At 36.9% G+C, this 11,266-nt stretch overlaps 1 protein-coding gene across 8 annotated transcripts in view; it reads left to right on the top strand.

Annotated features, from left to right (window-relative positions):
* Window positions 1–11,266, top strand: part of neo1a (neogenin 1a) — a 230,446-nt gene that overhangs the window by 149,945 nt on the left and 69,235 nt on the right. The window lies entirely within an intron of this gene.

Genomic DNA, 11,266 nt, shown 5'->3' with positions numbered 1-11,266 from the left:
AAGCTCGTGAGCTGCTCCGTTACAGCCGTCTGATCGACGTTCATCTCCTGCTTATTTATTAAAATAAAAAAATCGCTTTTGTCCAAAGACTACAAATAAATCCCATATTATCTCTTTAATTTTATAAAATCTAAATCATACAGTATAAAATAAGTTTAAGTTTATTTTGGACAGAGATTAATTACGCTGATCTCACAGCTGCAGCAGGTCACCTGAGGGCGTTAATAAATATTAGCATGTTTTTTTTTTTCTTAAAAAAAAAAAAAAAAATGAATGTGTTGATTATGACTGACTAATCGCATATGTTAATGCGTTGACTTTAACAGCTCATATATATATATATATATATATATGTATAATTTTCAAAAAGATGTTTTTTTAATTTACCATAATCAATAGTATTCAGTGTATGTGTTTATTTCTTGTAATTAAGAAAAAACTTTTATAACAAATTTTATGTTTTGAATATATTAAAGAAAAGACTCGGACTCATTTCAAATTTCAAAAATTTCTGAATCTTTGAGCATCAAATGAAAACCTCTTTAAAATGTTGAATATTTAATGGCTTTATTGTTTTGTTAATTTCAAACAATCTACTTTTTGACGTCCAGTTGTCCAATGTCTAACATGTTTCTGGATGTTGATTGATTATGTAATATATGCCTGTTTATGTTTTATTACCTGATTGCTTGAAATAAACTATTTCAAATCAGATCAAATTAATAGATTTTAATCCTTGAAGGTGTTTTTTTTATTGTTTATTTTATTGTTTTATTTATTTATTTATTGGATGTGCCAGTACTGTTGTGAATGCAAGCAGCTGGTCGCTTTTGAATTTCCTTCTGGATTAATAAAGATTCAAAATTCAAATTATTTAGTTTATAGAATAAATAAATAAATGAATATGGTGGTTTTTAGGTGATCAACTGACTGATTTTTTTAATGCCAAGACAAGTCAAGATCACTTCATTGTCATCACAAAACGAAGCTTATAGCCAAAAGAATGGCTTATTATGCTGTAGAGTGACTGAGGAAACAGATGTGAGCGGTTGCTGGAGGCACACAGTTTTTATTAAAGTAAATGTTCCTAATAATTCTTTAATTTTTCATTTATTTCAATGAACTTCAGTGTGTCTTTATGTACCAGGAGTGCGATACGATGGGCAAAAACCTGAAGGACGGAGTAATTTGATTGTGCAATTAAGTGCAGAGTGATGAGGTGAACCACCTCCAGGCTCACACACACACTCACAGCAGCACAATGAGCTCAAACAGACTTACACATTTCTCTCTTTTTAAATGCTGCACCTTCACTGAAAGAAAGAAATGCCTTTTTACCCATGATTTTATTTTTTTTTACTTGACATGTCTTATTCTTGAAGTAAACGGTCTCATTTAGGAATCACTTCTGGATCTGCATCTAATTGGCTTCACTTTCTGTATCTGCACTGTAACAAGTACACAAACACTCGTGTTGTGTGTCTGTGTGCTTTGCCCTCATCCAGCGAGGCAACACGATTTGGTTTGGAAGAACTCTCGACACTAGGAAAACTCCCCGAGGCTCATTCCCGATCTTTATTGCATTTCACACGCGCACATTGGGCCATGACTCCAAATCTTTCCTCCCCAAATCCCTTCATCTGCTCGTCACCCTTCAACCTCCCTTACATCCCTTCCCGTCACTCGCTGCGATTAAAGGAGACAGTAATGGAAAATCGGATCAGGCCACTGGAGGACACCTGACTTCATTCCTTTTCACTTTTTGAGTCCGTCCACCAATTTTCCCTCTGAACTCGTCGTGTCTCCGAGCCGAGCCCTCGGCGTCGGTGTGACAGGGCTTTGGGGGATTGATCGGCTCTCCCGGAATATCGCCATACGACAAGTTGTTGTTGTAATACAATAATGCAGTTTGATTAGTTCCAATGCTGTAGACTCAAAAGGGCAAATTGCATTAGTTTCTACCACGTTCATAAAGAAGCTCAATTGTTCCATTGATTTGCTCCTTTGATGGCAAAAGGTCAAATGATTGCCTCAATAAGTGGTTGCGCCCGTAAAGGACACTCAAATCAATGCGGTATGAATCCATACCAAGAGCGTAACTTTTTTTTTTTTTTCCTTCAGCGTAACTTCCACTAAAACACCTCAGGGTTTGTTTGTTTTTTCTTGGAGTGACGAGAGAAAATGATGTGTTTATTTTTTTAAGTGGCTCTCCACAAACACTGGAGGAGAAGTCATCTGGGGATTTTGGTCTTGGGTTTGGCCTAAAGATGGCTGGAGGATGTGTGATGCAGCTGATGGTCATTTATACAGAACATAGTTACACAGCTCACATGCCGAATGCAGCATTTGGTGGTTTTTTTACACAACCAATGATTTCCACTTATTGATATTCCTTTGAAAGAACTTGCTGGGTTTCCAAAATGCTGAAAACTGTGGGCCTTTTCCAGCTATTCTTTATCGTCACAATAAAAACAAAACATAAGACGAAATAAAAAATCAGTGAGTGAGTCATGTAATGTGGACGGAGGCTTTCTCATACTTTTATGATTTTATTATTGTAAGTTTGGACTTTTGTCTCAGAATGTTGCAACTTTGTTTTAATAAAATGTTGACTTTTGTTTAATAATTTTACGACTTTTTTCACATAAAATTTCTACTTTTTCTCATAGTTTTACAACTTTATACTCTAGTAAAATTTTGACTTTTGTGTCATAATTTTATGACCGATTTCTCATAACATTTTGACTTCTTAATTATTTTATGACTTTATTCTTGTAAAATTATGACTTTTTTCTCATAATTTTATGACTTTTTCTTGTAAAATTTTGACTTTCTTCTTGTAATTTTGCAACTTTATTTTTGTAAAATTTTGAATTTTGTCTTATAATTTTGTGAGTTTTTTTTCTCACAAAATGTTGACTTTTTTTCTCAATTTTACGACTTCATACTATTAAATTATTGGCATTTTTCTTCAACTTTTTATTACTTTTTTCTTGAACATTTTTTTACTTTTGTCTCATTCTTTTATGACTTCCTCCTATGTATTAATTTATTTTTTTCTTCCATGACGGCCCTAATACTCCTAGTTAGCTGATCTTCATGCCGCTCTGGAATTTACGGTAATATGTTTTTCTGTAATATAGATGGTAAAAATACTAAATTGACAGTTTTTCTAAAGCACCCTCAAACCTGTGATAGTTGTGTATTTTTTTAGAGTGTGGTGCATAAATGTTAGAATGGATGTTAAATGGTTCTACAAAAGGATGACTGCAGCCGTCTTTCTCTGAGGTGGACCGATGGGTCAGAACACCATTTTAAGTAACTGCAAGGCTTTTAACAAAATATTTTGTCTGACCCATTGTAATTTTTAATTTATTTAAATTAATAGTTATCTATTGTTGTATTTTTTAGGTGAAAACAGCTTCCATTCGACTGAATGACTGAATCAGGAGCATCAGTGCATCAGTTGCCTCGTCATCTTCAATCTTAATGTCCTGGACGGTTAAATAGTTGTGAAATTCAATCTTGTCAAATTTGTTTAAGAGTCCCGGATCTGAAATAGAACCGTTCAGACATTCAGGAACAGGATTTCATCAGAGCAGAGTTGTGTTGAAGGTAATTAAATGTAATATCCTTTAAATGTTCGGCTGCAATGTGAGAATATTGGAGATGATAACACAAGTATTTCAGTTGTATCCAAATTTGTTTACGAATGCTTCTGTTTAGATATTGAATCGGTTAGTTTTTTAGGTTGTTGTTGGGATTTGTTTTAAGTGAATCACATTAATATTCACATTCAAGCAGCTCCTCCCCTCCATTTGACTTTTGCCATAGACTTTGTTAAATATTGGCGTTTTTTTTCTTGTCCTTACTAGTGTGGTTTGTATGTCACTGGTTTTGAAGAAACTTTAGTTTGACATTTAGTCACAAAAGGAACAAAAAATGTGATCATGTGACTGACTGGTTTCTATAAGAATTACTAGAAAGCTTTCTTGACAGAATGGAGTCCTATCTGAACATGTTCTTATGGTTGAAACAAACAACCTTGATGTTGTTCCTGTTTTTCACCTTTTGGCCTTTGCCTTCAGGGATCACCACAGCCATTCACTGATTTGGACACACAGTGGATTAAGCTCATCGCGGTCCCTGGGAATCAAACCCTGATTTCCCACATGTTAGGTCTACACTTAACCTACTGAGCCAATCAAACAGCCTTGATCATTATTTTAATTTCCCTTGAAATCCAGAGTATACCCCAATTTGTTCTCATTTTTAAGAGTGAAAAACAAAAATCTCTACCTAGAAGGCTAGAAAAAAAGTCAATACCACCACAATTGTTGTATGGAAATGCCTTGTTTGGCCAACAAGACCCCTAGTGGTTATTATATGAACTGTAACTGGCTTCAAGTGCTGCATGTTGGTTTTTTCAATATCGAGTCCTGGGACCGTTCTATTGACCTCTGCACCGAGGTTTCTAGAAGGAACCAAAGCAGATGCTAAAACCACTGGATGTGGTTCTTCTCTCCATTAATAATTCTAGTTGAGTGATTTGCAATCTCCTCGTCTTTTTCTACAATTTATGACCATTTAAAGTAACTGAGGCATCAAATCCTCGTCTTCAGCTTTTACCTCAGCTTTTTTGTTCTTCACAAAAAAAAGAAAACAGTCAGCTTCAACTTATATATGAAACAATTTTCATAATTGGCCTTTTAAATCTACACAATATTAAGGACAAAGAAGAACGCTGCATGCTTTATCATCCTATAAAATGCAATCAAGTTGTCAAGGAGACTGCAGTCTTTGTGTTCCGACGGTGGCGTCTGTCATGACAGAAGCAGATTGTGTTGCTGCAGAACCAGTGTGAGGTTTGAAGGGTCGTCATGCTCTGAACAACTGTTAACAGCAGCATTAAGGCCACTCATACTCTACGTGAGGCCCCACGCCGCGTGTTGACATACGAGCATGTGTTTACTATGGCTGTTGTTTGACATCTCACCCTCTATTAGAGCTTGCAGAGGAAGGAGGGCACAGGCCAGAGGAGGAAGCAGATTGTGATTACAGTCATGTGTGACTGGATCACCACCCGGACCTGCGCTCCGTTCATGTGCCTGTATGTGATATTAAAATAGAATGGAACCGGTCTGATGAGGCTGCGAGTTCGGGGTCCTCGTCTGTCACGCTTATGTTATCATGTCATCAGCTTAATTGTTCTTTCCATGTGCTGCACTGGCGAGCAGGAAATCACCGCCACAATAAAAGCCTTTCTTGTGAGCTGATTGCTTTAGACTCCGTCAACAGCAGTGTTTTTACCTTTTTGACAAAAATAAGTATCACAGCAGGGTGCTCATCAATATGGATAGATGTACTTTTTGTGTAGCATTGCTTTTGCAACACACTCATCGACAGCAGCTTCTGCCTACAACCATGCTCAGAATATTTTCTCCACTATTTCCTGAAATAGTTTGTTGTAAATTATTTGTATCCTTTGCAGATTTGATAAAAACCTAATGGACATTTTGGGCGCACTGCTCTTGATGAAAGCACTTTTAAAAAAATACCCCGTACTGTTTGTCTATTTAAAGAGCACTAATCTGACCTCATGCGGCGCTCTTTGGCACACACCTTTTCTCTTTCTCATGTCTCATTGCACTATTTCGCCAGTGCTTCTGTGTTTGTGTCTCACATGTGCTGCAGAACCCTGCTTGTTTTTTTCTATCTGTTGAATGGAAGAGGAAGGAACATGCACTTTGAGCCAAACTGATGCTTTAGTTTGACAAAGAGATTTTCTTCATCATTGAACTAAAGCTTTGCTAACCAACTAAAAGGTTGTGGATGTGTTTTGGCCACTTTTAGTCAGTTGATTATATAAGACATCCCTAAATGAAACCTTTATGTTCCACTCCAGTAATCTTTTGATGTGTTTGCAAACTCTTCCTATTTTTTTTAATTACGATTATGCCGTTTTTAGCCAAAATAAAAAAACTTGTTTTTCTTCGACGTACCACTTTTTCTGGAATATAAAGCGCACTGGATTATAAGGCGCTTTAAGGAAGACAAGAGTCAGAGTAAGTCCATCAGATTTTGCTAACTGTGTTCACTGTAACTTGTTTGAATCATGCTACACATTAGCTACGTTAGTGTATTCATAACACCTGTAACTCTTAAACTTGTTTGCACCCCAACAAAAAAGACTGATACCACTAAAATAAACATTACTGTGACTATGCTAACTTCCAACTTTGTTCACAACACAAACCAATAAAAAAAAATCCGACAGATCTAAACATTATCCACCGTATAAGTGTTAGCCATGTTAGCATATTGACAATACCTGTTGCTCCAACCTTGTTTGCAACAAGTAAAAAAAATCCCAAAACAGACTAATACGGCTAAAACAAACATCCTTTGCTAACTCCCTAAATTGTTGATTTAAAACAATTTGAATAAAGAAGTACTCAGAAATGCACATTTAAGATTATAAATATATTTAATGGTAAAGAAAATAGTTCAGTGTTTTAATGTGGTATACTGACAGCTCAGCACAGTTTTAGTTGTAGTTGAGCCTTTTTCTCCCTGATATTTTGTATCTTAGTTACATCTGTTTCTCTAATATTTGTTGACCACTTCTTTGAAGTTGTGGACATTTTTTTCTTTTTAAATATAAATACAAGAACACAACCAAGTATGTACATAAAATTTTATTAAGAGAAACACTCACTGCATGCATGTTTAAAGCTGATTTTTTTTTAATATGGTGAAAACTCAAAACTTGGTTTGTTTTTATTTTGGATATTCTCCATTCGCTCCCTATAATTTGAGCTGTAATCTGTCTTTGAGGTGCACTCGTTGGTGAAAGCAAATGCCGTTTTTCACAAAGCTTCATCTCTTCATGTCATGGCCAGACTCCAACATCTGCCTTCTTTCAGTTTGTGTTATTTTAGAGCCATTTAGGGCCCTTAAAGACATGCAGAGACGGCGTTATCCGCTCTTTGACAAGGAATGCAAAACTCCAAGCATCTTCTTTTCAGGTTTGCTGCTGAAGCTGTTTGTTTTGTCTGTCATCTCTGGAGGAATAGGCCAGCTATTTGTTTGTGAGGTCTGCTTCGTGCATGGCTGCTGTGGTTTCATTATTTACAACCTTTTTTTTCATTCCTTTTTTTATTTGCTCATTCAACCATATGAAGCGGCAGTTGAAGGCGACTGGACTTTGTCTCCTTCGGCGTGTCTCTGTTCAGTTTCTCCTGGACACCAGTGAAGCCTTAAGAAAAGTAATCTGCTCCAAATCCCCCTTTAGGGAATCCTGTGGGGTTTTGTTTTAACAAGCTCACAGTAAGACACACACATGACCTTTAAGTGGCCCTCCTTCAGTAGTTCACTGGAGTCAGTCTGCATTAAAGCCTCTTTTGCTAAGCTACAGGCAGGAGATAACACCATTCCAGAAGAACTGGTGTTGAAGTACTTTCAGTTTTTTTTTCTTTTATATGGAACTGGATTTATTCTCTTTCCTTTTTTTAACTTTTCTTATTTCAATTTTATCTCTCAAAAACACGTCAGCTTGTTTTCAGATTTCTCTGCTGATAGAAAACGCTTCAAACTAAACCTTGGTCTGCCCAGTGTGATATGTGTATTCTGTTCAAATCCACTTTGGATTAGGAAAACTCCATTTTATTGTTGCCTTTTCTGCATCTGCATAATCTGGGTTTGAATTGGAGCTCCAACAGTTTCTATGAAAAATGAAATGCTGAAGAAACGGTCATATTAAAGGAAACGGTTGCTCTCAAACGCTGGGTTTTGTCATTGATGACACTAAAACAGTTCAATAAAACAAAATAGGGGTGGGATTATGTCAAGTTGATTCCTCTTAATCCTTTTAAGGGAATTAATCAAACTCTATTCATTGCAAAAAATTGAATTTTAAGAGTAAAAAACCCTAATTTCAAGAAAAGTTGTCCCGTCTTTTTGTCTCAAGAAAAATGATTTTAACCAAGAAGTTTTCAATAGTTTTTTTACCCCAGTGGCAGATTTTGTTTTGCTTTTCTTAAAGAATAGTTGCCTATGGGTAAGAATTTTTGACTTATTTCTAATAGGCCTGTTTTCACAGTGTTTCAAACATGTCTCTTTATTATATGGAGTAATTATAATGTTAAGAGGATAGCACTGTCTTCTTCTATTTTCTTTATTTTTTAATCAATTTATGACTTAATATCTTAAAAAGGTTTGATATATCTATTTTTGTATTGCCTAAAATATCATTTTTGAAAGAAATTGTCAATAAAAGGCCACTAAAGTGCAAGTTTTTGCATAAAAAACGTAGCCTTTAAGAACAAAAGTTGCTTGTAATGAGGGTGTACATTTCCCAGTATGGGAGTTTCACAGAATTTTAGCTTAATACTGTATCAGTGTTTCAGCAGAACTGCCACTTGGGTTTAAATGGTCACTGAAACTTGATATCAATCAAAAAATGTCTCTTTTCGCTAATAAATTTTGTCCTAAATTCTGTCTGTTAGCGAAAGCTTCAGCAAGGCGGCCTTTGAATGACTGACGCTCAGACATCATAGGGCAAGGCCTTCTGGGTAAATTCAAATGAGCTAGAACTTTTTAAGGAGCCATGACAAGAACCCACTTTTCTTAAATGTCTATAAATAGGAGGTTCGTTGTGTTTTTATTCTGCCTTTTAGCAGAGAACTTCCTCCTAATTGCAGTATAAGTCACTACTGTTGTTTTGTGTTGTTTGTGGGATAAATCCCATAAGTCTTTGTGTCCTTTGTTAGTTAAAATATGTTAATTTTACTAAGAATTACTTTAATTTATCTGGTAAATTTGTGGTAAAGAAGGCATAAAACTGCTAACTTTGCATCCAAATTCATGTAAACATAGGAGTGCTATTGGGCTTAACCTTTTTTTCTAAAAGTTACTACAAAAATTGAAAGCTGCAGTTTTACATCTGTGATCCAGCCAAACGTCAGCGATCCATCTTCGTCTGGTTCACTCGCAGAGTTCTCCTGTCCTGTGACTTTATCCAGTGTGGCTAAAAAAAAAAAAAAAAAAAAAATGAGCAGAGGTTAAGGAGATAAGAGGACATTTATCTGAGTTTTCTGGTGAACCGAGTTAAAAAGAGAAGTTTAGACCGAATCCAAGAGAAGATAATGAGAACTCCAGCGTACCGGTAACTATCAGAACCGCTCACCAGCAGCCCCTGCCAGGCGTGAAAGGACGCTGATACATACTGATGAAGCCTGAGGAAACTGTGAGCGCGCACAGGTCCAAATGGCGTGGACATTCCTCTCCAAGAGAAGAACACAAAGTCTGCTTCTAATAAACACTTTCTGATAACAAACAGGTCAGATTAGCAGAAATTCGTGCAGTAAAAACAAAAGAAAAAAAAACATTAAGAGTTACAGAAGATAAATGTAAGATTTTGTTGTTTTTTCTTGTTGTTGCACTGAAGCAAATCAATGATTCCACCTGCCTCTGCTGCAAATGTAAGACAAATGTGCCGAGGACACGGCACTGAGAGACACCTAAACACACTCCTGCTTATGTCACACTCAGGGCTGACTGATAGCTGTCTTAGTTGTCACGCGGTGATCCAGTGTCAAGCATCACCATCCAATATCTATTCTCGTGTCAATCTTTATGGATCAGAACCATCAGGACACATTAATCTTGTTTGGGGGGAATGTTTGACATGTGCTTATGCTTGTTCAACTGGTTTAGCTTTAAAATGCGGCTGAAAAACTGGTGTCTGGTAGTCATTTAAGACAAAAGGACAATAACATTGTTGATATATATTTGTTATCAAGCTTAAAAAAATGTAGGTGAACCCTTAAAAGTCCAATTATATTCAACTTTTTAAAATTTGGGTAAACAAGTGCATCATGGGAAAATAAAAAGCAGACATAACTCAATTTTGAGTTACAGAAATGTTAAAAGACCCACTCTGATATGTTTTTAACATGTTATTGTGGCATTTTTCTCATGATGGAGGACATTTTAAATAAAATGAAGCTACAAATTGCATTTCTGAGGAGTTCTTTATTTAAAATTGTTATGAATTAGGAGCAGACAAAAAAATGCTGTTGGAAAAAGCTTGTTGTTGTGACTTAGGAAATACACTAGGCGGTCTTCATTCTGATTCATCCAGCTGTAGTCGACTAGATCCATGAACGTCTTTGGTTTCCTGGTCTGAGCTTGTATCTGGATCAAAACTGTAGGGCTGGATAGCTTCAATAATACTCGCCATTTTTGTTACACCGCTAATGTTAGCTTAGCTAAGCTAGTGAAAGAGTGTAAACAAATGGGTAATGGGAAGAGGGGAGAAGGTTTGCTTTGATCCTACCTACAAACCAGAGGCAAGAGGGAGATTTTGGCGGTTCTTCTCTCCTGACAAACATTAACCTGGAGCCAAATGAAGCCCAACATATAACATATAACACATATTACAAAATGCACATTGAAACTTAAACCAGGTTGAACTTTGACCAATCTGGGACTGGATTGCATCCTTTATTGATCTTAGACAAGAAATTAATAATTGCTGTTTGTGCCCAGCTGGAATTATAGGGACACCAAGTCTTTTATATATTGGAATAAAAATAACAAAAATTCACAGGTGTGACTGGACAGCTCTCTATAGTGTTGCTCCTGCTGTTCAAAGTGAATGTGTGAAAGCGGAGCACTTCACAGCTGCATGTGTGCTTCTGGATGGGTTATAGAAAACGTAAAGTCTTAGATCCTTTGAAGAATTAAATGGTGTTTTGTGAGTCGGTGTCTGTTGGATGGAATTGTTCCATCAGAAAAGCCCTGACCTGCCGCCGCCTCTTCCACCGAATAAAGCCAAAGAAGAACCTTTTCCTCTCAACGCTGCTAATATCCATCCAACTCACACCAACTACCACACAAAAGATGCTAATAACTTGCTCCCCAAAAAGCTCACAGGGCAGAGCTTGACGAGCACCGGCACACTAGCAGTTTAGTCATTTAAATTGCGGTCAGTGAGGTCGCCGCTTATCGGGGGGGAACACAAAGCAAACGCAAACAAATGCGCACGGCGAGCGCTTCTTCCAAGACGAGCTCAGTCCAATTACAGAGAGAGGAGGAAGCAGGGGCTCTGCGCTCACGCCGCCCTTGTTCCTGGACAGATTGATGAGGCGCCGCATCACCCCAGCAGATCAAAAGACACCTCTCTGGCCCTCATTACCTGGTCTCAGGGAGATCTGCATGTGCTCAGCTTTCTGCTGTACACTCATGGAGGCAGATGAAAGTG

The sequence above is a fragment of the Oryzias melastigma genome, linkage group LG3 (assembly GCF_002922805.2).
Source record: "Oryzias melastigma strain HK-1 linkage group LG3, ASM292280v2, whole genome shotgun sequence".
In the NCBI taxonomy this organism is placed as follows: Eukaryota; Metazoa; Chordata; class Actinopteri; order Beloniformes; family Adrianichthyidae; genus Oryzias; species Oryzias melastigma.
The sequence above is the reverse complement of the archived record's forward strand: the minus strand, read 5'-3'. Positions and strand labels throughout refer to the sequence as shown.